At 41.0% G+C, this 25,810-nt stretch overlaps 1 protein-coding gene across 13 annotated transcripts in view; it reads left to right on the top strand.

Moving 5' to 3' along the window:
* Positions 1-25,810, top strand: part of UNC5D (unc-5 netrin receptor D) — a 566,092-nt gene that overhangs the window by 17,805 nt on the left and 522,477 nt on the right. The window contains exon 1 of one of the 13 annotated variants that reach the window (XM_019828578.3): positions 4,533-4,592. The exons of the other annotated variants lie outside the window; for them this stretch is intronic. The gene's annotated coding sequence lies outside the window, so the exon portion shown is untranslated. Of the gene's footprint in view, positions 1-4,532; positions 4,593-25,810 lie in introns of those variants that run through there. 13 annotated transcript variants of the gene reach the window in all.

Below are 25,810 nucleotides of genomic sequence, written 5' to 3'. Positions count from 1 at the left end.
CTTCTATCTTTTCAGAGTGTTACCTTCTTGGTAGCAGATTCTGAGTATATCCCCGTGACATCCCTTCAGTGCTTTGGACAAGTGTGAAAATAGCACATATTTGTTATTTTTCAACAACTGCACGGGGCTAGTGGTCGCACCCGTTGTGGCTGTAGTGCCCCATGACTGCTGGCAGTGAGCTCTTCAGAGAACTTCTATAGTAGCTCTTTGAGTTCATTGAGCTGACTAGATAAAAGACACCCAGTCTTTTTTTTTTTTTAATCTCTCAGTAGGAGGATGGTGTGTGATTTGGTTACCATTTTGAAATTCAGAATGCTAGTTTTGGTTCTTTTTTTTTATTTTTTATTTTTGAATACTCCCAAGACAACTTTGAAGGAAGGCGCTTCTTTCTTTAATTTATTTTTATTTTTATTTTTGAGAGACAGAGTGAGTGGGAGAGGGGCAGAGAGAGGGGGAGACAAAGAATCCCAAGCAGGCTCTGCACTGTCAGTACAGAGCCCAATGTGGGGCTTGAACCCAGGAATGTGGCAAGATTATGACCTGAGCCGAAACCAAGAGTTGGACGCTTAACCGACTGAGCCACCCAGGCGCCCCTGAAGAGGGGTTTTTCTATACCTGGTATGTTACCATGTACGGATTTCATTTCAGCATCAGGATGAATCAGACCTTGGCTAGAATGAGCTATTCTAACTATTGTAGGCTTAGATAAGTAGGGATACACTTACTTAGAATATTTACTTTTCATATGTGGGTGCAGGCCGTCTCAGCTGTGGTGAAGTCTGTCTCTAGTTAGCCAAGAGCAATCATCATTACATACACTCCTATTCTGTATTTTTTTTTCTTTTCTTGGATGGAAGCAAACAATTACAGGGAATTTTCATAGGCAAAATTAATTAAGATTAGAGCAGTTAGTCTTTGCCAAGTCTCCTTCCCACCTTCTTCTTAAACTGATTTATTAATGAAATGCATCTGAAGTAATTAAGATGCAGAAAATAAAAATCTGAAGACCATATTTGTTGGCAATCTGTGACTTAACATGTTCTCAATTCATCTGTTCCTTCACCACCACCAGCACCTCTCTTAGCTAAAGTCCTCACCTCCAGAATGAAAGCTTCTACAATTCCTAATCTACAAAAGTGTTTACCCCATGTGTGCATCTCTGTAATGGCATCAGTTTCATAGCTGGAAGTCATCTGTGTAGTGAGTTGAATGCCTGTTTATGTTTCTTTATAAAACACCTTGATGACAGGCGTGTTGTTTCCTGAATCATTGCATACTTGTTGGGCACATTTTAGTATTTCAAGGAATTAACGAGTAGATGAATGGATGGATAGTTATCAGCTACAATGAATATTTGTGTGCTGAGCTATGGCTTGCTAATTGTATGTGACCATTCGTCATGGTAGATGCTTGACATACATATGCTTTGTGCCATTCGTCATGGTAGATGCTTGACATACATATGCTTTACTTCCTACACTAACTGTATAAGATAGGCATTATTTTCTGTCTTATACATAAGGAAATTAAAACTTGGATATTCTGTCCCAAGGCCATAGCTGTAGTAGTGGAAGGGGAGGATTTGAAGCACAGGTCAGTTTACCTCCATTTCATATATTCTTTTCTGTGTCATACCAAGGTGCCTTCCAACTTTATAATGGAGATTCACATGAGTGTCCAGGATTCTTTGGGTAGAATACTCCCTTTAGACCCAGCTATAGTAAGTGCCCCAGAGTGGCTTTCCCGGCCACCTCTTAGTTACCAGGTTTGCTCGAGGTTCCCTAAGCCAATGTGGGAACCAAAGGAGAATCTATCCTTTGGTTCTGTCCTTGGCTGTTGTCTCTGGTATCAGCAGTTGATCGATTACAAGGTTTCCTAATGTGTAAATGCCCTTGAACACCAGCTCTGTTTTCCCCTGTGGTAAAACAGTGGAGGAAGCAAGCTCAGAAATGATGAAGTCTGGCTCTCTGGGTGAGAGAGTCTGGCTCTCTGGGTGAGTCCGGCTCTGGTGAGCCGGTGAGTCCCCCTCACTGGTCTTGTGCTGGCTGGTGACCAGGCCCTAACTTGTATGGTCTTTGCTGTTTCGGGGACTAACTTATGCTTCCTGTACATCAGGGGAAAAATTGCAACAGTAAGCCTTCTGCCATGGAGTCGGTGTTATGTATGACTGACCTTGCTTTGGGCAAAGATTATGCATGAGTTGATGTAGGAACTGATAATAGTTGGTAATATTAATTATAGGCCAAGTAATCACCTCAGGTAAAAATAAGTTACCTGCATTTCTAACTGGGCTTTTATTGCCCGAGACTCACCAAGAGAATTAGTCCCATTAATGGGTATTTAGGTAGGAGAATTAACAGAATTTAACACATCCATGCATGGGGCTAGCCAGATTATAGGGCCTTTTTTTAACTTAGCCTCAAAAGGAAGAAATAGAGATTGCAGAGAAGGAAATAAAATTGGAAGATGTATGATCCGAAACAAGTTACTTTAACATCTTGTAAGTGATCTGAATTTTTTTCTTCCAAAAAACATTTGAGTATATTGATTATATATTTTTGAAAGGAAGTGGAGAATAGTTCCTATAACCTCAGACTATTTGAGTTAGAATTCAGTTTTTAGCACTAATTATGTGGCCATAGGAAAATTGCTTAACATCTCTGTGTTTGTCTCCTTACCTGTAAAATGGGGGTAAGTAATAGAACCTACTGCAAGGAGATATTTTGAGGATTAATCAATACATGCAAACTACTTAAAATCATTCTGATACGAAGTTATATTTTATTCTACTGTGTTTGGGTCACCGTGTTAGAAACTAGGTTCTAGAAATAGAAGCTGCAACTACCATCAGGGATCTTACAGTCTACTGACGGACATGCCAGAATAAACCTTACAAGGCATTGTGGGAAATGCAGGGAAGGAGATATCACAGGGTGCTCTGGCCCCACAGAGAGCAACCTCCTCTCCCCTCCCTCAGCCGTCCAAATCTTGGAAGTGGGAGTTTACCCAGAGGAAATGATCCCCAAACTTAGTGATAAATTTTGGATAGGAATGTTTGGGGGATAGGACAGTCAATGCTGCACAAATAAGAGCAAAACTCCTTACCCTAAGAAATACTTTTTCCCCTTGCTGGCTAGGCCTGAGATTTGCCTTAACAGAAGACAAAACCTTTATTTCACAGAGAAAGGAAAATCACAAATGTCCTTGGGAGAGGTAACTGTTGGTGTGTTCTGAGGTGTTGAGTTCTGAAGTCCAGCTCTGTAAGTATTTTTTTAATATTAAAAATTTTTTTATGTTTATTTTTGAGAGAGAGACAGATGGTGAGCGGGGGAGGGGCAGAGAGAGAGGGAGACACAGAATCGGAAGCCGGCTCCAGGTTCTGAGCTGTCAGCACAGAGCCTGACGTGGGGTTTGAACTCATGAACAAGATCATGGACACTTAACGGACTGAACCACCTGGGTGCCCCCTTTTCTTAAAAAATATTTTTAAGTTTGCTTATTTTGAGAGAGAGGGAGAGAGAGCAAGCAAGCAAGCACAGGAGTACGTGCGCGTGGGAGGGGCAGAGAGGGAGAGAGAATCCCAAGCAAGCTCTACACTGTCATTGTGGAGCCCAGTGTGGAGCTTGAACTCATGAACTGTAACATCATGACTTGACCTGAAATCAAGTCAGATGCTTAACTGACTGAGCCACCTGGGCTCCCCAGTAATTTCTTTCTTTCTTTTTTTTAATTTATTTTAGAGAGAGGAAGAGAGAGCAGGGGAGGGGCAGGGAGAGAGGGAGAGAGATTATCCCAAGCAGGCTCTGCAATGTCAGCATGGAACCCGACGCAGGGGTCCATCCCGTGAACCCTGAGATCATGACCTGAGCCGAAAGCAAGAGTCGGGTGCTGAACTGACTGAGCCACTCAGGTGCCCCTAGAGTCATGACTAATAGTGGGATGGGGAAGGTGGAGAGAAGAAGCCATGTATTAAGGAAAGACTGGACTTCAGAAAGACAACCCGCACACCAGGGACGAGCCTTCCGAGTAAGGAGAGCAGGTGGTTGACGGCAGCTGGCTGGGGGTAAGGGTAAGAGGGTGTAGGGACTGGGCACAGGTTTTACCCACATTGAAGATCATCCAGGGTGGGAGTTAATACTGGCCAGGTGTTCATCATCAAGATAGTAGTTAGGGAAGCGTTGCTTCCTTTAGAAACGGACACCACAAAGGTGTGAGCCGAGGCAATGGCTGGTGCTTTGTTTTCCAGCCCTGGACTCCTGAGTGCTGTTTCTATATAACTCCAGGCTCCATAGCTACTTCTCATCACATCGGTGGTTCGTTTTTGCCTTTTCCAAGTGAACACTTTAGGCAGACTGATTTACTTTTTTCCTCGTCTCTGAAATCGAGAAGTGCTCTTTAGCACTTTTACCCTTTGAAAATATAAAATCACTCAAGGGCTTTCATATTTTCAAAGGGCAGAAGCAACTTTAGCGCAAGAGAAGGGTGCAAAAAGCTGACTGATCTTTTTTTTTTTTTATGTGCTATAATGAAAACATGTATAAGACATATCCTCCGGGCCCGGGTGTGTGGATGCTGGTGAAAAGGTAGAGGAGGTAAGGAAGAGGGAGGAGAGAGGAATGCATATTGGAAGAGTTAACGACTGCTTTCTCTGTGGCTGGGGTTTTCTTTTCTTTTTCCCTTTTAAACTTATTGGAGAAGAAACAGCCCTTATCCCTGTCCGTGCCAAACCCTTGCTAAGATAAAATAAATGGTTGTCCCTCAAGATTTTAATTTAAAAAAACAAAAACAAAAACAAAAAAACACATCGCTTCCCTCCTCGGCATCGATTTGCCAAACGCCTGACCCCTGAGAATGAAATCCTAACCATCAGGAATTTGGCAGTGGTATTCCTGAGTGCCCTTTGCCTTCGGAGTGACAGGTGTAGTTATGTCTCCTCGAAAATGCAGACAGAACAGTTCACCTGTCAGGTGAGAAACAAATAACTAAGCTACCAGCCAGGCCCATTATCTTCGCCCTGCACCACACCTGTGCTCGGGAGACACCTCTGGTGCGTCCATCATTCGAAAGGGCCATATTTTACCCAATGAGGTGCTTCCTACGTGCAGCTATAGAAATGATCTACTAACTTGGCTTCGTTGGCAGTGCTGAATGTTGGCATTCTGTGCTCAACGGGCTGTTTGCCTTCTCCCCAAAGCACGTACAACCAAGTATTATTTGCAGGCAGGATTTTACTTATTTATGTTTATTATTAAATATAAACGCAAACAGTGGCATATGAAGTTTGTGGCCGTTGAGATTCTTACATGCTATTTGCTAGGAATGGTGTCTTCCTTGGGATACCCAGAGGTCCACAGCATCAGTGTCATAGGCTCTGGGTCTGGAGTTCTCTCTAGTCCAGCAAGAGAGTGGGACCCAGGATTAAAATGTGAGAGAGGGCAATGTCTGGTAGGAGACAGGAGCCCCTGAGTAACGGTCCTTGCTCTGTTTTTATTAGTATCAGAAGGCTTATATAAGGGTGATGGGTGTGCAAAAAGAGACAGTGAAACCGTTAACATCAAACTCATGGGGCATGGGAAAAGGGGGTTTTGTAGACATGCGGTGTTAGGGGTTTGGGTCAAGACAAAACACAATTCTGGTGCTTGGGGGGAAGATTGTTTACAGCAAGTGGGGCGCCACCTCTGTTTACCTGAACTGGTCTAGGGGACAGGAAAGAGCATGCTTCCTGAGGGTCAACAAAGCACCTTTATTTTGCTAATTAGCTCCACTCTAGGCAACTTCTCCCTGCTGTGGTCTAAAGTCCTGTTTTCCTGTTTACCTAATTTGGTCCTTCCTTCCTGTGAAAGCAGCTTTCTGCTATTGTACTAAGTTGGGGGGCATTTCTGCCCTGAATACCTAACCTTGTTTACCTCCTCTTGGATGTTTTCATCTTGAGATTTCCTAATCCTCTACCTTTGTCCTATACTGGGGGCCTTTGCCCTGTTTACCTAATCTGTTTTACCTAATCTTGTTTACCCAAACTTGGCTGTGTTCATCCTATGGCTTTCTAATTCTTTATGCCTTGTTAACCCACTGCTGCAAGCTCAGGGAGTTCCTAAGCTTATTCCCTACAAGTCAGCAGGCTAAGGGACTGCCCCAGATCCTCATTCTAAGAATACACCCAGGACATCCCTGGCTGTTTCCAGAATGAGTTGGGTTGGGGTTTGCTAACATCTAAAGCTGATGAGGAACATACTTTGCTATTTCAGTGACTCACTAGTATCATAATGTCTCTCTCTCTCTCTCTCTCTCTCTCTCTCTCTCTCTCAGCGTAGTCAGGGGACAGGGAGAATGTTCTGAGTAGTAGAATTATACTCTTCCTTGAGTTTACTACAGAGAAGCAATTAATTGTGAAACCCTGTAAGAGTTTATGATCCTGCTTCAGATGGACTTGCCCATCAAAGGGCCGCTTAAAATTCATGCAGAGTAGCAACTGTGAAGGAATACCTAAGACTCATAAATAAAGCAAACCTATCTTAATTTATTGCCAGTACCTTCTATACCCATTGAGCTATTCAGAACCCTGCACAATTGATGTTTCTTTCCTCCAGTTATTTCAGTAAAAAATGAACTCTATTTTATGCCACACAAGCATACTAATAAACCAGTGTTTTGCTGCTTATAAAGGCAAACTGTCACCTGTTAAAATATGTAACTGTCATGGAAAGATAAAAAAGGATCATTTAATAATGATGAACAATGTGCATGTGGCATAAATAGAATCCAAAAGGTAAACAGCAGTTTATTATGCTATAGCCAGTCAGAGCTATTCCTCAGTGGAGGGCTCTCTCTGCTCATCTCTGTACCCTTCCTTTTAAGGGAAATAGAACCTGGCTTAACAGTGACTCGTGTGTGCGCCCCCGTGTGTGTGTGTGTGTGTGTGTGTGTGTGTGTGTGTGTGTGTTTAGCGTAGGCTCATTACTGGTGCAAAATATGGATTGTTGCTCTTATTACAGGGGGAAAATGTTTTTCAGACGTATTTTCTTAACTCTGATGGGAACAATCCTAAGTGCTCTGTGTTACTGTTTTCTAGTGCTATATAATAGGGAGTGTTAAGAAATTTGATTTTGCTGGTAGGTATGGGAAGGAGAATGTTTTTAATTAAGCTCTTCAGCTACTTCCCCGCCCCCCACCCCAGTGTTGGAAGCCAAATATATCTCTATAAGAATATATCTGATGCTACTAAATAAAACCAGTGCTAGCAAAAATAAAAATGGGCTCATTATAGCTACCTGGGTTTCTTGATCTCTTTTTATTGACCTGTGCAAATAATATCTCCAAGGTACAATGTTGAAAACGCTCCAGATTTCCTTGGTGATGTAAGGGGATCATTGTTGGCAGTGGCACCATGTTAAACTGATGCACCTGCACAGTAAATTTTAACAGTCCTGGTTGGGGGGAGGAGGGTCTGGGTTGGTGCAACTATGAAGAGGTTATAATGGAACTTTTTAAATTAAAAAATACTTAAGTTGTAATATATTGAACTCCAGAGAAATAAAACCAGAAGAGTTACCAGGATAAGAGCTGTTTCTCTTCTGGAGTCCATTTCTAGCCCCCTATTTCCAGTTAGCATGTATTTACATCGACTGATGTCTTAGAAACGACAATTAAGGCTGGGTGAATAAATATTGAATGTTTTAAAGATTGTGTAAATATTTGCCCAGTAGACAGCCCTGGCTTCTTAAATATTTGGCCTTTTATATTAGGTCCAATTTGAAATGATTTAAAAGCTTACTTAACTATTGAACACAGGGATACCAGCATAAAAAGGAAAAAAAAAGTGCCCCTTCAAGCATAGTTAAATTTAAAGCATTGTCTTGGGCAGGAAATACAATTTTACCCAAATCAGAGGAGCCAAGCTTGTATTGAAAGAATTAAGAAGGGCTTCATTGGAAAGCCACAATCAGCTACTTCCTGGGATTGGGAATCACCGTGGCTTGCTTCCCAGCTCCACACTATGGGGCTCCCCTCACAGTATAAGGTTTCTTGATCTGGAAATTTCATTTCTCAGCAAAATGCTTAAAATAACTGTGTTGTTTGCCAAAGTGATTTATAGACCTAGGAAAAACAATCGCTTCATAAATTCAAGGTAGAACCTCGTACTATTAGGTGCGAGAGCAAGATTGGGCTACCTTCCTGCATCCCATAGTCCAGTTAATCTTTCTACCAGAAATCTCTTTCTCAAATTTTTAAAAGTATTTTTAAGTTTATTTTGTGAGAGAGAGAGAGAGACAGCTTGAGTAGGGGAGGGACAGAGAGAGAGGGAGAGAGAGAACCCCAAGCAGGCTCCGCAGTGTCAGCGCAGAGCCTGACGTGGGGCTTGAACCCATGAACTGTGACATCATGACCTGAACTGAAATCAAGAGTTGGACACTTAACTGACTGAGTCACCTGGGTGCCCCAGAAATCTGTTTCTAAAAGCCTCATTTTTATTATTCTCCCCAAGTTGACTGCAGTTCTCTGTTGCCTTTAAGCTGAAGTACACATTCCTTGATAATGTAATTTGGCCTAGTGTCCTCTTCCAGTTTCATCCGGCAGCACGATCCACTGTGTTCTTTACACTTCAATCACAAAAACGTGCCATGAACTTTTCACAGCTCTGCAGTTATACATATTCCAGGACACAGATTTGCCAGACCTTTCTATCAGGCTGCTGAACTCCGACTTTGTCTTCTAAGCCCATTTCAAAGGTGGGACCCACTGGAGATTCTTTTAGTGATTCCATTGAGCAGAATAAATCTCTCCTCTTTGAAGCCAGTATTTAAATAGGCATTTGCTGTATTAAGTTGCAATTAATAGAGTACCTATTTCTGTAAATTTGTATGCAACTTTAAGGGATTGTTTTTTTTTTTAAGTTTATTTGTATAGCACATCATAGATAGTTAATAAATTATTATTTTTCTTTTTAACTGATTTCATTCAACCTAGTGGTGTCAAAACTCCAAATCTATGGCTTTGTATCTATACACTGCGACTTTAGGCTTTAAGAGAGCATTTGAATATTAAGCCTCTCTAATAGTAGAGTAGATGTAAGAATGCAAACCAAAGAAGTGAACTGACCTTAGGTGTGAGAAGTACATGACTGATGTTTTTAGTTCTTCCCATCCTCCTGGACGATCCATACTTAACCACTGACTTGCCTTATGACTGTCAACAAATTTCCTAGCCTGTAACATTATCATTTGAAAATTGAGAGTAAACAATATTATTCTTTCCTACTGGAAACAACTCCAGTGGTATAAAGTTGCCACAAATTTATCTGAAAATAATGTGACTTTTTTTTGTGCTATAATTAATACCAGTATTCAATTTAATACACTTCCCAGAAGAAAACCAAACCATTTTGTATTGTTTGAGATAAAGCTTACCTGGGTCATCTTTTATTTGGTTCAGGGAAAAACGTAATCAAACTAGGTCATGTGATTTATAAGGTGTAGTGAAATTTTGAGGAGTGAAACATGGGCCCATTTATATCCAGCCACAGAATATACAGACTAAATTTACAGCACAAGCTGTAGCTTATCAATTCATTGATCTATTTGCTTGGGCACTGCAGATGTTTTAAGTGTAAATGAATAGACTGATAAAATTCCTGCACAGACCTTCAAAGTGGGGTTTGCAGTATGGATCTCTTGGGGGTGCAGAGCAAAATATTTTTCTGTGAAATGTTTCAAGTATACAAAAAGACACAGAAAATACTAGTGATTATCCATGGTGCCTGCACCCAGCATCATCAAATATCTAAATTTGTATCTAGAAAATAATAAAAGACATAAAGCCTTTAAAATATGTAAAATGCAAATTGACACATGTGCATGTTCAGGCTACAGGCAGAACCATCCCGTGGTGCATGAGAGGCTGGGAAAAGTAGGGTTGACACAACGCAAAGGGCTTGCAGGGGGCTGTTGAGTGATGTTCTGGTTTTAACTGGTCTATGTAAGATGGGTCCTAGCTGTTCTGCAAACAAATTGTACATTGAAAATAGCCCTCAGGGTGCCTGGGTGGCTCAGTTGATTGAGCATCAGACTTCGGCTCAGGTCATGATCTCACTGCTCGTGAGTTCGAGCCCCACGTCGGGCTCTGTGCCGACAGCTAGGAGCCTGGAGCCTGCTCCAGATTCTGTGTCTCCCTCTTTCTGCCCCTCCCCTGCTTGCATGCTCTCTGCCTCTCTCTCTCAAATATCAAATAAAACATAAAAGAAAAAAAAAAGCCTTCATGAGGCAAGCACAGATGAAACCAGAAGACAGCGGCAGAGATGCACTTCTTCAGGTCTCCCTGCATGCTCCCCGTTTTCCATATTGTGAGGAAAAACAGTAACAATCAAATCCGGTTTGACAGATCCTTTTAAAGTGCCCTGATTTGACTGCAGTTAATTATAAATTCTACCTTTTAGTTTGTACTAAAACTCTTACCCAATCATAGTGTGAGGCTATTACCGTGATCATATTACCATATTACCAATGTAAGTATGGAACTATTATAACGAGCAAGGCAGTTTATGTTACTATTTAAAAAAATTCTTTATCTTTTAGAGCAGGGTTGGCAAGCTTTTCCTGAATAAGAGCCAGATAGTAAAATTTGGCTTCACCATACTTAGGCTGGGGCCATAGATTCTTTCCCAACTACTCAACTCTGTCGGCAAAAGCATCCATAGACCATGACTGAATGGTTGAGTGTGGCTGTGTTCCAATAAAAGTTTATTTATAATAGCAGGCAGCTGGCTGGATTTGACCTGCAACCTGTAGTTTGCTGACCCCTGTGTTAGAGATGCATATAGAAATGCTTATGGAAATGATATGATGTCTGGGATTAGCATCAGAATACCCTGGAAGTGTGGAGAGATCTCGATTAGGAAAGATAGGCCTTGTGATAATTGTTGAAGCTGAGTGATGGATGTATGAAGGTTAATTACATATTTTTGACAGTATGTGTTCCAACTTTTCATAAGAAAACAAGCCTTCAGCACTATAAAACAGACCTCCAATTTTTTCCCCCTCAGAATGTTTAAAATCAGCATTCAGTCCAGTACTTCATAAAACTTCACTATTTTTGATGATGAATGCTTAGAAGCTTATTTGAGGCTTCTGTAAGCCAAAGGTATTTGGCTGTATACCACTGGAAGAAAAGTTTATTTCCCTTTCTCTGGTAAAAATGGCCACATAATATGCTCCAAACATTATGACATTCAATTGAAATGCATTCCTTTGCTGGCAAATACTGTTGGAAAGCAGATAGTAAAAAATACTGAAGCTTTCAAGGAACAAGTGTTTGAAGAAACTACCTCATGGGAAGTTTGTCTCATAGTTAGGTAAAAGTACAGAAGTTTCAACATCTCAGAACTTATGTTGTTTGGTTTTTTTTTTTTTTAACATTTGCTTATTTTTGAGAGACAGCATGAGTAGGGGAGGGGCAGAGAGATGGGGACAGAAGATCCCAAGCAGGCTCTGCATTGACAGCACAGAGCCCAATGTAGAGCTCAAACTTATGAACCAGGAGATCATGACCCAAGCTGAAGTCAGGCACTTAACCGACTGAGCCTCCCAGACATCCCTAGATTATGTTCTGATAGTGAAATCTGTAAAGATCTGTTCCAGTGACCACTGTATAATAAACCATCCCCAATTTAGTGGCATAATACAACCACCATTTTATTATGCTCTTGGATTCTGTGGGTCAGGAATTGAGCAAGGTGCAGTGGGGGTGGCTTGTCTCTTCTTCATGATGTCTGGGGCCTCAGCAGGGACAACTATGAATACTTATGACAAGAATGGTTGGGGCTGGAATCATCTGGATATTTCTACACTCATGTGACTGGTATGTTGGAAGCACCTCCACATGGCCTCTTTGGGTGGCTTAGCTTGTCACAATAAGGCAGCTAGGTTCTGAAAGGAAGCATTCCAAGATGGAGCCCTTGGAGAGCGAGTGTTCCAAGAGAATCAGACAAAGGAACCCCACCGAAGACAGAATTTTATGACCTAACCTCAGAAGTCACTTTTGTCATACTGTATAGATTGAAGCCATCATCAGCCCACCTGGATTGAAAGGAAGGGGACCTAGACCTCACTTTTAGATGAGAAGAGTGTCACAGTATAGGGGAACATGGGCAAATCTGCCACAAGGACTGAATTTTTCTTTCGATGAGCCCTTAATGGAGAATCAGAGTAGATAGATTTATGGCTTATAGTTGAGAATTTATGTGAGTGTAATCACTGAGGAGCAGCCGTTTTGATGGGGATACAAATAATTTTTCAGGGTAAGTTTAATGAGAAACCACCAATAGGAAGTTTATTTCTCTAGCCTTCAAGACTGAGCTCTTTAAAAGTTGAGAACCTTATACCAGAGAGAGACATTGACCAGCATGTTGCATTGATATACCTTATTTTATGAAAGAATAGATACTTGTTAAATTATTGTAGAATCTTGACAGTATTTTGTGATGCATTTGGAAATGACAGTGAATGTTTTCTGAGCCATGTGGAGATTCTTTGGTTATCTTGAGCAAAGTAACCTGAAGACTTGTCAGACTTAAAGATGAATATCCTATCTTTCTTTTCTAAGAACAAGATGGTTCCAAGTTTGCTGACCTTTTCTGTAGTGACAAGGGAGTAACCACTAGATTCCCAGCAGTTATTTTGAAAAATATTAGATGTTTCTCATCATTCTAAAAAGGAGTGAAAACAGAAGTGATTTTAAAAATAAACTTCTACAACGTACAGAACATTTGGAAATGAGGCTTTGGAAATGAATTTATTAATTGATAGTTTTGTCACCAAATACTATTTATGTTTCCTAGAAATTCTATATTCATTTAGAAAACAGAGAAACAGAATTTTACAAACCTACTTTTAAAGTCTTTCAAATGATAACACTTTCAGTGGCTTTCCACCTTTTGTTACAAATAGAAAATTTTGGTGGGGCACTTTGGGTAGGTCAGTTGGTTGAGTATTCATGGTTGATCTCCCAGTTCATGGATTTGAGCCCCTCTGATGAGTTGGGAAATGTGCTGACAGTTCAGAGCCTAGAGCCTATTTGGGATTCTTTGTCTCCCTCTCTCTCTCTGACCCTCCCCCACTTGTGTGCTCTCTCTCTTTCAAAAATAAACAAGCATTTAAAAAATATGTATATAATTTTAGTATCTTCTGATTCATTTTAAGAACTGAATGACACCAGCAAAAATGAAAATTCCCTGGATGAAACTGACAAAAAGTTACTGAAAGACAGGTAGATAAAACTGAATGGTGATTCAACTACTTGGTGAGGGCATGTGGAATGTAACTCTGCTTTTTGGTCTGCTTGTTTTCCTCGGGGATCTGTCATGACTCTAATGGCTATTGTCCAGTTAGTGATAAACAGAATTTAGAACCAGAGCCATGAATTCCTTCATTACTAAGTTTGGGGACATATTTTACCATCATAATAGCTAACTTGTATTTAGAACTTAACTAGATTCTGGGCACTGTTCTAAAAATGTTGCTTATGTGAACTCATTTAATCCTCATAATACCCCAATGAAAAAAGATGCTGTCATTATCTCTACTTTGGAAATTGAAGCATGGAGAAATATCTGTTGCAAGGTCCCACAGCTAAACTATGTAGATAATAGTGAAATATCACTGTATACATCTTATTTTATTTACTTAACATTTTCAAAAAATTTATTCATTTTTGAGAGAGAGCATGAGCAGGGGAGGGGCAGAGAGGGAGGGAGACACAGAATCCGAAGCAGGTTCCAGGTTCTGAGCTGTCAGCAAAGAGCCTGACGTGGGGCTTTCTCACGAACTGTGAGATCATGATCTGAGCTGAAGTCAGACGCTTAACCGACTGAGTCACCCAGGGACCCCTCAAATGCCCCCTTCTCCATACTGTCCACTCCCCCCCCCACCGACCACCTTTGCAAAATTCATGATTCCCATGTGCACTGTTTCCACTTTATGTATTGTAAACGTATTCCTGTATTTATCCATTTGCTTACCTTTCTCATTTATCTTTCCCAACAGAATATAGTTACACAGACGAAGAACCATGGCAGTTTGATTTTTTTAGTCCTCCCTGGTTGGTACGATGCCAGTCACACATCCTGTCATGGTCTCTACCACTGCGGGACTGGTACTCCTCTTCCAGATGCTGATTTATTTATCAAGCTCTGTGTGCTCAGCACTTGAATAGATTATTTCACTGAATTTGAATAATAACCCAATATGGTAGGGCTTATGGGAGCCTGAGTCACCCAGGTAGATGAGGAGATTGAAACTCAGGCCAGTGAGAGTGAAGTACTGGCCCTCACTGACCATGCTAGATAAAATCCTGTGTTCAGTACAATGTCGATGACACCTTCCAACCACCAAAGTTTGAGAAGTCTTTACTGGTACAGAGTAGGATTGTAAAGCTTGGGGTAGGATGGGAGGAGAGATTCTCTTTAGCCACTTTATTCTGAATGTTTTCTCTTCTGGATGGAGTAAGAAAATTGAGGATAGGGGTTAAGAACTGAAACGGAGGCAGACTGAGAGGTGGACTTGCCTTTCCAACAGCCTTGGGATCTAGCCTAGTTTCCCTCATAAAAACATCTCCTCATTTTCTTCCTGTTGTTTTTCTGTCTGATTCGATGCTAGAGGATGACCAGGTAAATTCATTATGGGGTCAAGCAGTGCATTTCTCAAGCTCTAGATACAACACTGCATGCAGTTGTAGCTCTTTGTACAATTAGGCGCTAGATGCTGCTGCACCTGCTACCCTCAAACCATTGATTTAATTCAACGAGTGGCCATCCTTTAAAGAGAAGCAGTTTCTGTTCCTTTTCTCAGTAGACCAGCTTTATGACCAGCAATTTTCTCATTCTGGTTCTGGTTATATTGAATTAGTTTTAAGCCTTATTCACCCAGCTTTTGCCTTTTTCTTCTGAGTAACTTTAATAATAATCATAACAATACAACAAGCTGTCTTACTTAGTTGCTATGACAAAGTGATAGACTGTAATTATCTTTATAGTAGTGGTTGGTGCCATTTATATATTCTTCAAATTAAAAGTAAAACCATGTGTCCTGTCAGATCTTAAATTATAAGATCTAAGACAGAGCTCCACTGTTCATTTATATTTTTATGAACCTCTTAGCTTTGTACAAGTTTGTAGCAGACACCTGCTTCATGGCCATTTAAAACAGTGCTCATAACATACAGTAAATTTATAGGCAGTCATTTCTTGCATTTGCCAACTTCTGGTACTGTACTTGTGACAGCAATAAAAAAAATCACTATTTCTTTAACTTTTAACATTGAAATGTGCCTCTAAGGTACATGATGGATATGTTACTCTATTACTGGGGATGGCCTCCTGCCATTCTCCAAGAGCAGAGCACATCTGTTTGGGTGAGCTTTGTTTTTAAAATACACACATGTCACAATAATCACAACTGATCTTATAAAAGAGATGAATGAATTCTGTCCTGTACTTAGATTTCAGGAAAGTAACCATCCTTAAAGACAGTGTGAAAACTGGATTTCAGAGATTCTTGTATTCAACAATAGATAGAGCTATCGAATTCCTATAATTTGCTACACATCGCTGTAGGCACTAGGGTAAGACGGACAAGTTTCTTTCTCATGGGGCTTCCCTTTGCGTGGGTATGTTTAAAATAAATTGTATCTCTAAGGGTAGCTTTTAGAAGTCCTTTGTGTCATTGCTATAGATAAAATTATCATGGAAAACACAAGATCGAGGCTCTTTTTAGCTACATGTGCAGTGTCACGTCAGTGAGGTGTAACATATGGACAGTCTGCCCACCACTGAAATAAAATTCCAAAGGATCCCAGCAGCTGTGGAATGGAGTTAATGCAGTGCTGGTTTTCATATTGTTGGAATTTGAGGGAAAAAAGGGAGGTTAAATTGCTGGGTGTTTATGCAGCCCCAAACAAAACTCAGAAATGATATAGAAAAATAAATACTATTTAAAGTAAGACTTCAGTTGTCTAGCTGGAGAGGGTAGCATTCTCCTGCATTTGTGAATGTTTCATCTTAAGTGACTGTCACAGGTTCGGTTTCCTGACATGTGCACGGAGTGGTGCAGACCAGCATGCAGGAGATTCGTTGCGGAACATTCTGGGAGTCAGCTCAGGGCAGAGAGGAGGGACAGGACTGGCAGGGGGAGAAGCTGAAAGGCAGTGTGGTTGCTACCGAGGCCTCAGATGCTTCCTGGGAGCTCGGAAACTGGAATAACCCCTTAAAATTGTCCCAAACTGATGCAGGTGCCTATGACTTTAAATATACTCCTTTGTCCTATTTCTGCCCCAAACAGTCACCAGCTCTGGCCCGCCCATGGAGAAGGGGGTGCTCCTTTGAGTGCATGAGACCCTATGAGTGACAAATCACCCCAAGGGCTGGTTTTCAAACTGCCCCTAAGTGCCCACGGCTCTCTACTGGATTCACAGGGACTCTGCAGGAACTATGAGCTTGAGAGCGTTCTCAGTTCCCACGCTGGATTGCAGTTGTCCTTTCAAAGCTGGTTTCAGCAGTCAGTATGGAAAAAAGCCAGTACCATGTGAGAAACGATGCCGAACAGCAAACGAAGGTAGTAGTGTCCAGTTGTTGAAAGTTTGAGAATTGTAGTGCCCAGCGGGCGCTAAGTCATTAAGACATGAATGTGTGTTAAGTTGTTTGACCTACTTCTAAATGGCAGGGTAGGCATCTCTCTTAATTTGAGGGGTGCCATGAAAGGCACATTTGAGGGACTCTGGATCAGTGCTGGGAGAGGAGGGCTCAGCTGCAAGCCATCAGCCACCAGTGATCCCAGTAGCTGGGGAACACATGCTTCTGTCCTAAAGATGGAATCTGGTCACAACACATGGCATTCATTATAAGGACAAAGAATCTCATGTCTCCTAACCTTCCTGCCAGACACATGTCTTGCAAGTCTACAGACACAAAGTCAAACAAGACACTGCTGCTTCTGTTAATCAGCTAGAGCCAACTGGAACACTTAGGAAGGTGTGGTGACACACTGTGTATCTTCTGATCTCGTGGATGCTCTCCATCATGTGAACGTATGCAGACACGGAGTGGTGAGGAAACACGTAGATGTTTCGGGATGGAATCAGAAGGTATGATACGAGTACTGAAGTTCCTTACCCCAACTTCGTGCTTTGGATCTCCATGTTGGATCTTGTTAGGATGGGAAGCTGAGGGCCAGGCCTCTTTTGGACTGACTGTAACCCCCCTTCCCTCAGCGGGGGTGTCTCTGAGTTCTGGGAAATGGGGTAAAGAGTCTCTGGTATGTTTGGAAAGCTCCCCAGAAGGTTGACTTCAGAATTGTTTTTCTCCAGGGAATTTAGACAAAAAGAATAGCTAAAAGTCAGCAAAAACATACTCAACTTGATTTTGATAATTTTACTTTCATATCCTGACCATTTCAGGTTGGTAGATATTTAAAAACTTGCCATGTGACTGATGGTGTTAATTGGTTTCCAAAATCCAGTTGCTTTTCCATTGCAAGAGTGAGTCAGAAAAGTGTCCACGGAGCCTGGAAAGGTTTGTTAAATATAAATCTCAGATTCTCCCCATTAATTTTATTTGTAACTCTGGGAGAAATATAGCGCTTAACCACCCAAAGCATTTCATCTTTTCCCTAGGTTTCCTAGTGTCATTTTTAAGCCTATTATGAACTTTTAATTCATTGTGGAGTTAAAAAAAAAAAAAAAAAAACTTTCTTAGGAAGGAGGACTCATTTGTCTACTTTAACTGACTGCACATAATTAGGGTTTGAATGGAGCCCATTGTAACCTTTGAGAATCTCAAATCTTGTCTCTGTAAAGTTCAAAAGAGCTTGCTGGTTACCAGCTGGCATTTAAAGAGTAAAATCTTTTCTTAGTCATCATAATATTATGTAGGTTTTCCCGGATGGTGATGTGAATGCGAGGCTTTAAATATACCACGACGCAAAAGGGCTAGCTGGGTGAAAAGCCAAGAGTGAAATGCTTTCTTCAGATGATTTAGCAAATCTCCAGGAAGGATTTGTCTTAAGAACCAACCCATTGCGTCAGTCCTGCACAGCAGCGATCACGTTCTCAGAAACTAAACTGCCTCAAAAGGGAGAGAAAATGATTCTCCAGCTGACTTGACTCTGTAATCTGTTTACCCAGCAAATATTGGATGAGGTCCAGCACCTCTGGGGGTTTGGTGTGTGTGTGTGTGTGTGTGTGTGTGTGTGTGCGCGCGCGCGCGTGTGTGTACAGGTGTGCGCGTGTCTGGCTCAAATGGTTATGACAGGTGGTTTCATGACAAGCAGTTTAATCAGCCTGGAAGAGAACCTTCAAACCTCACTGCTTTATGATACACCCCATGGTGTCCTTTGGTGGCAGAGTTTAACAACATTAATTCATTATTTATTCTCTAACACAGGTGGGCTAAGCAACAGTTTTATCATTTCAAAGTTTGTGTCTTTGTGTCTGAAATATTGAATATGTATTTTAATCATAGGTCACCACAGCCAGAGGAAATTTTAGTAGGTAAAATAACTTAATATATTGTGAAAGCGGTTTAGATTGATCAATTCTAAGGATCTTCTTTTGATTAGAACATAACAAAATAAGAAAATAAATCTATACTTCTGTTTCCCTGCTCTCCCTCATCTGCCTTCTGTATTTTGACCAAATTTCTCTTCATACTGTTCCTCTGATACCTTTTTTTCTTACCACCCCTCCTCCCAAAGACCTCGGGCAGAAGAAATCTAACATTTTTGGATTAAAAGTTGATAACGTATGTCAGCATCTGTTATCAATAAATTTGTGTGTGCTAATTTCAGGCAAAGTGCATTGAAAAAAAATAGTTTTACAAATACAAATCGATATTGTGACAAATCGATGTGGCAAAACATGTCTTTTCTATGGAGGAACCTGACTTTTCTTTTGTCTGGGACAATATAATTGAAAATTAGTATTCGTTTTCTTAGGTATGTTTTTTTTTCCTCTGTTGATGTTCAGCTCCTTGAAATGATGCTTATTTGTCTTCATTATTTTTGAAATCCAGCTGATATTTTGACAACCAGTGTGAAGTTCAGAATCTGGCATGTGTAGAATCTAATCTCTACCGTTTACCGTGTGACCTGGAGGCAATCAGTGTCCAACGGTCTCCTCATCTGTAAAATTGGCATTATGATAACTTCCCTCCTAGAGCTTGAGATCGTACATAAAGTACTATTGATTTGCCTCTAACTGCAGTTTTGTTCATATGCCCTTTTATATATCTGGTCTCTGTATGATATCTGGTTTTCATTTGTAGTTCTGAGTTTTTTCTCACAGCACCATGCCCTTTTGTGAACAAAATAATTGTAAATCTCTGAGGGATTAGGGGCATGTGGCCAGAGAAATGGGCTGTGTGCAAGTTCTGATTTTATTTTTTGGAAGATGGGTGGATAGAGAGGTAAAATTCCCTTTGTGGCTTAATAGGTGATTGATTCATGGAAATTGAAAATAAAATGCCTTTTTTTTTTAATAGGCATGTCATAAAGCTTTCAATGCATAGCCATCTAATAACCCTTCACAAGTTTTTTTTCAAATTCTTAGGTTGCCGGTATGGGGGTTTATACTGATTTGCCTCATAACAACAGAGTTATAATGGCAGTAAGTTTGTCCTCTGTTAAATTGAAAACTGATACGTAACAGATCAAAGGTCAAATATTTGGGTGGCTATCTACCTACTTACCTATCATCTGTCTATCATCTGTCATCTATCATCTGTCATCTATCATTCATCATCTATCATCTGTCTGTATCTATATCGTCTATCTGTATATCATCTATATCATCTATCTATATATCATCTATCTATCTATATCTGTCATCTATATATCTATCATCTGTCTATTGCCTATCTACCGCCTATCTATCTACCGCCTATCTACCACCTATCTATCGCCTATCGCCTATCTATCGCCTATCTATCTACCGCTTATCTATCTATCTATCTATCTATCTATCTATCTATATGTATCTATCGCCTATCTATCACCCATCTATCATCTATCTATCTCAGTTGCTTCTGGGCCAGAAAGATTTGGTTTTGACTGATTGATTGAATTAACATAATAACCCATTTAAGTGTCCATCAGACTCCAGTGCATGAACATGTGACATTAAGGAGCCCCTCGTGACCAGTGTCAGTACAAGCATTCCAAGTTAGAGTAAGCTTTTCCTGGTGGATTTGAGTGTTTTTGAGCCATTAGTATGGTGCTATATAGATATTAGATGGCTATATTCAATTACCTTAAGAGGATACTATTAAAGTTTTGATTTATCCATTTCCACTTGTTTTGGTCCCACACTACTGACTGAGCAGTGTTTTAAGTTATGCTACAGTTCTCTATATAGGGCTGTGTACATGGAGAATCCAGGTAAATTTTGCATGATACAGTGCTTGGGACAGTTATTTATCACTGTTAGTTAATAAATCAATATTGGAATATTGGTTCATTAGTTGGCAGTAATATATTCTTAGGGCAATATTTTAAAGACTGGTAAGTGGTTTGCCTCCCTCCCTCTCTAGGGCTGAGAACAGACTGAGGGTTGATGGGGGTAGGGGAGAGGGGAAAGTGGGTGATGGGCATGGAGGAGCGCACTTGTTGGGATGAGCACTGGGTGTTATATGGAAACCAATTTGACAATAAATTATATTTAAAAATTAAAAATAGAAATATTTTGGAATTTAAAAAACACAAATTTTATGCTCTAATTTCTGGATTATTCATTAAAATTTTCAAATGAAAACTGAAAAAATAAAGACTGGTAAATGGATAGTGTATCTTCAGAGCTTTTTGTCAGGAAAGACAGGTTTTCAATTACTTATTCCTTTGATAAATCTATTCTGATGTCGGCTCTGTTCTCTGGCCAGTGTTTCTATAATGTCTGTTAGCCAAGCCTGTGCCTGCCTTCATTGTCCTTTAGCTTTTATTTTTAAATTTTCATCTCTGGGTGGCTCAGTCAGTTAAGCGTCCAACTTTGGCTCAGGTCATGACCTTGTGGTTCATGAGTTCAAGCTCCACATTGGGCTCTTTGCTGACAGCTCAGAGCCTGGAACCTGCTTCAGATTCTGTGTGTCCTTTTCTCTGCCCCTTCCCTGCTTACGCTCTGTCTCTGTCTCTCTCAAAAATAAAAATTAAAAAAAAAATAGAATAGCAGGGAGCTCTGATGTCCTGCTTAGAGTGCCTTCCAGCCACTTGTGCCCCCAAGATGCACTAGGAAAGTTACATGTGCCTCGTGCCACACCCACACTCCTCTTCAGCCCTGCCATCGCTATCTATTGGGCATCAGCAACATTAATTTTTGGGGATCATTTCTGCAACCATCCCAGGTATCTACTTCCTTCACATGTAAGTTTCTTTAATTTTGAATACATCTGCATTATATCTAGAGGAAACTCCTTGAAGTGTCTGGTGTGAAAAATATTAGCAGATTATTCCTTATTTTAAAATACCCAGTTGTGGGTCATTTAAGTGGGTATCTGAATTAGGGAATGGAACTTTGTGTGTTCGGGGCTGTATATAACCTAGAGAATGAAATAACTTTTAAAGACAATCCACTAAATGGTAAATTCTGTGCAGCATGGTAGATACCAGTTCCTGTCACCAGTAGTGAGTGAGCATCTTCTATAAGAAACATGCAGGGTTTAAATAAACCCAGCCCAATCCTGGGCTCCCTGCTGTGAGCCCTAGACCAGAAGAATCTGTAGAGCCCCAGTAGAACCTCCCTCACCCTACAGGAAGGGTGAGGAAGAGGAGGAGTGTCTCTTGAGTGGTCATGATGCTGTGTGGACCCCACGTCTATGTGCACATTCATTTTGTACAGAGTGACTGATGCTTACAGAGTTGAGGTGTTATTCCCTGTTTCCCAAAAAGGAAGAAAAATCCATGCAAAAGGAATACGTGGAACTTCACTCAATTGTCCACCTGTACCTTGGTGCGTTTGTATTCATTTCAGGGGGCGGATGATGTTGGGAATAACAGCCTGATCTCTATGAGCTATAGTGATGAACTTGTAAACTATTTGGAGAACATGAACATAATATAAATTTTATGTGGGTGGCAAATTGCTCCCAAGCTGGCTGACCCTTTGCAGTGAAGAAGAAACTTGTCAGCATTGTATTTTTGTCGTGGGTCACGCTGGTGATTAATGAATGCAGATCCCAAATGTAAACTGTGGAGGAATTAGTCCTCCATGGCCAGTTGATAACCAAGTCTACCACCATAGTAAACCTCAAGGGATGACCGTGGTTTGCCTCTTACCTTCACCTCAGCGCCCTCCATGCACATATCTACATGCTCTGCTGAGAAACCCTTCTGAAATGACCTGGCTTTGTTTCAGAGAGACATTGGGGCAGAGATGGGCTCAGGCTGTAGTTGCTGTTGGCTCTCCCATAGGCGAAAGATCCCCAGTTTCCAATTAGCTAGAGCACGTCGAGCCGAAACAGAAGATAGAATTTACGTGGCCTTGTAAAATCAAAAAACATTCAGAATTCTAAGTGCTGTTGTAGAGGAAACGGAACATAATCTTTTCAGTTGTGCGGTTAAAGACTCGAACAATCTACTAGTCTTTATGAGGGGATGCTGCCTTTTCTTTGTAGGGGATCATCTGTAACTCCCCCACTCTGCAAAAATACCGGGCTGGAGGATATTTTTGAGAAGATAGTAGTGAGGTCTTGGTATTTCATCATTTAGTACTGGATGAGAGAGTCCAACTGTGTCCAGTGTTCTATATTAGGTCAGAGTTGACCTTCCCAATAATATCTTTATTCCCACATCTGCATGAACCTGTGAAATTGTGTGTGAAATGTGTGTTGGGGGCGGGGAGACTGTTAATATGAGGATGCTCCACAGAGTAACAGGAATACTCCCTCCATTTGGCAACTCCTCCTCCCTGCTATCAGCCAAAATGGAGTTCATTGGCTTGACGATACTTGCGATATGCCCTGATGCTTCACAGAACGAATTAGGAGACTGCGTATTCTGACTCAGAGCTGTGCCACCGTTTGGTTATCATTGCCGCTTAGCTCCGTCTTGCCCAGAAGAGGGTGTACGAGTGGGCATCCATGGTTGGCGCCATCTTGCACTGGTTCATTCTGTACTGGGTTGCCAGGTTCCTCTTCCTACTGTTGCACCCTATGGCTGTCTCTCCCTTCTCAGGTTCCCTCTCTGTTTCCCCATTGCCTAGCGAATAAAGTTCCAGCGTGATACTTCACTAAAGCATATGTGTGCCTGTCTCCCAACTCATTATATCTCACAGCTTGATTCCTTTTACCTGTCACGGCAGGCACAAAGCCTCCTCTCTGCTCCCCCAGCCAGAGCTCACTCGGCTCCTCACCAGCTCACCCGGCCTGTGCTGTGCCTCAGATCTCTACTCTGTGATCACATCTCTGTGTATCTTCTCCCTGTGGGCAAACTCCTCTTTATACTGAAGCCCTTTTTTCAGATACTCTTTCGAGTCCTGGCCCTCATGAAAATTTACCTCTTTCCCAACAGTGCTGGTTCCCCTGTTTTCTCTTTGCCCTCCTTGCCCTGATTCAGCGAAGGAGAGATGTTTCCAATGCTTGCTCCCTGGCTATGTGGGGTCCAGGACAGTCACCACTTATTAAAGAATGGATCCTTCATCCCTGGTCTCTGTGTGTGAATGTTTCTTGTACTAAATGAGTACTTATGAGTAATTACAGTTCTTTCTTTCCAGTACTTTCTGTCACACTCTACTTTTTGAAATTCTAACATAGCCATACCTCCTTTCCAGGAAACACTCTTATGGGCCATGTAAAGGATTCTTATAGGATGTTCTCCTGTGAACATGCCTTAGGGCTGATGTCTAGGGCAGCCTCGTTTGGCTGTCCACATGGGCTGCATCTTCATTAATATGGGAAATAAATCCTCTCATGCCTCTGATGCTTCTTAGTAAACGTTGCTGTCTCCACTTCTAGCCTACATCCTTGTTTTCATTTGGTGAATCGTGTCACAATAATATCCTGAATCTAGGTAACCTTCTCAGCTTCTGTATTCTCTGTTTTGTGAATTACTTTTTTTAAATGTTTATTTTTGGGGGAGAGAGAGCATGGGGGAGGGCCAGAGAGAGAGGGAGACACAGAATCCAAAGCACCCTGCAGGCTCTGAGCTATCAACACAGAGTCCAGTGCGGGGCTTGAACCCACAAACTGTGAGATCACGACCTGAGCCAAAGTCCGACGCTTAACTGACTGAGCCACCCAGGCATCTCAGTTTTGTGAATTACTTTTATATCACTTCTTGAATATTCATGTTTAGTGACTTGCCCCTTTACATGTACTTCGTTATTCTTTTAGCTACTAAAATATTGGGTATTTTGTATCACAGCCTTCTACACAGGATTCAGTTGGAAAGAACAGTTCTCAATCTCCAAAGGCTCAGAGGAATTTGCAGAGGCAGAAATTTGGTCTAATTTTTTTTTCTTTTCTTAAAATAAGGAAAAAAAAAAAAACTAGTGCTCAATGGCCTCTTTTTATAAACACCTCATGAAACAGTGGTCACTCTCTCAATACCGCTGTCGATGTTACCACAGCATCCAAGACCACAGAACAGCATGCTCTTGGCTTGTTGGCTACCAGCCCTTAGAACAACCTAGCATAATTTCCTTTCCTTTTTACCTGTTTCCTGCTAAAATTTAGTTGCAAATTGTGTAAATGTAGTCCAGTAACTCCCTCTCTTCTTATAAGAAACAGTAAACCAAATATAGCTCCCAGACCCCCCCACCCCCACCTATACCAGTTTTAATTACTTCTGTAAATGCATTATCAGAAGTTTTGTCACACGTGAGGTCTCTTTAACAAGGAGGAGAGGTTATCAGGGAGAGGATAGGATTTCTGTAGTTTTGTCCCATGTATATAACTTTGCATAGACCCTTCTAAATTACTGAAGTTGATATATGAGAGTTTATAAAACTTGACTCGGCACCATAATTTCTGAGGTAAAAATACTTCCCCTGTTTTTTAAGATGGCGTTTCTGTGCTGAACTTTATTTTGCTACTCTGACAGGTCAGAAAATAAGTGACATATTTCCATCTCAATGTTCCTTCTTAGAGCAGTAGTATTCATCATCTAAGATAAAGTCAGCTACTTCAAATAATACTAATGCCACCTTCCAAATATATTGATTATGGATTTTTAGTTTTCAAATCTAGAGTGAAGCATTTTATAAAGGATTACCCGTTTTTTAAGCAAATCTTGCCTTATATGAGAACATCAGTTTATCTGAACAGACTTTCAGTCTTGGCAAACACTTCTGATGTTTTAAGAACTCTCAGGTTGGCCAAGACTAATACTGTCTGTGTACACGTGGTTTACAACAACATCATCACTTGGTGATTTAATGCTCTTTGGAGGTTATTTAGAGAAGGTTTCACTCTTGAGATTGTCTGTTGTAGAGAATCTAATATGTTTGTCACAAGAAAATGGAATAGTCTGCGGTTAAGATTGAGTAAGGTACAGTGGAGAAAGCTCTGTGAGTCTTTCAAATGTTTTTCTTTTTTTTAATGTTTATTTATTCTGAGAGAGAGAGAGAACACGAACTACTAGGGGAGAGGGGCAGAGAGAGAGAGAGAGAGGGGGAGAAAGAATCCCAAGTGGGCTCCACGCTGTCAGTGCAGAGCCCGATGCGAGGTTCATTCCCGCAACATTGAGATCATGACCTGAGCTGAAATCAAGAGTTAGATGCTTAACCAGCTGAGCCACTGAGGAGCCCCTCAAAGGGAAAACTGCTTTATAAACAAAAAAATTCTAAA

The sequence above is a fragment of the Felis catus genome, chromosome B1 (genome assembly GCF_018350175.1).
Source record: "Felis catus isolate Fca126 chromosome B1, F.catus_Fca126_mat1.0, whole genome shotgun sequence".
Lineage (NCBI taxonomy): Eukaryota > Metazoa > Chordata > Mammalia > Carnivora > Felidae > Felis > Felis catus.
This window is presented reverse-complemented; position numbering and strand designations above follow the sequence as displayed.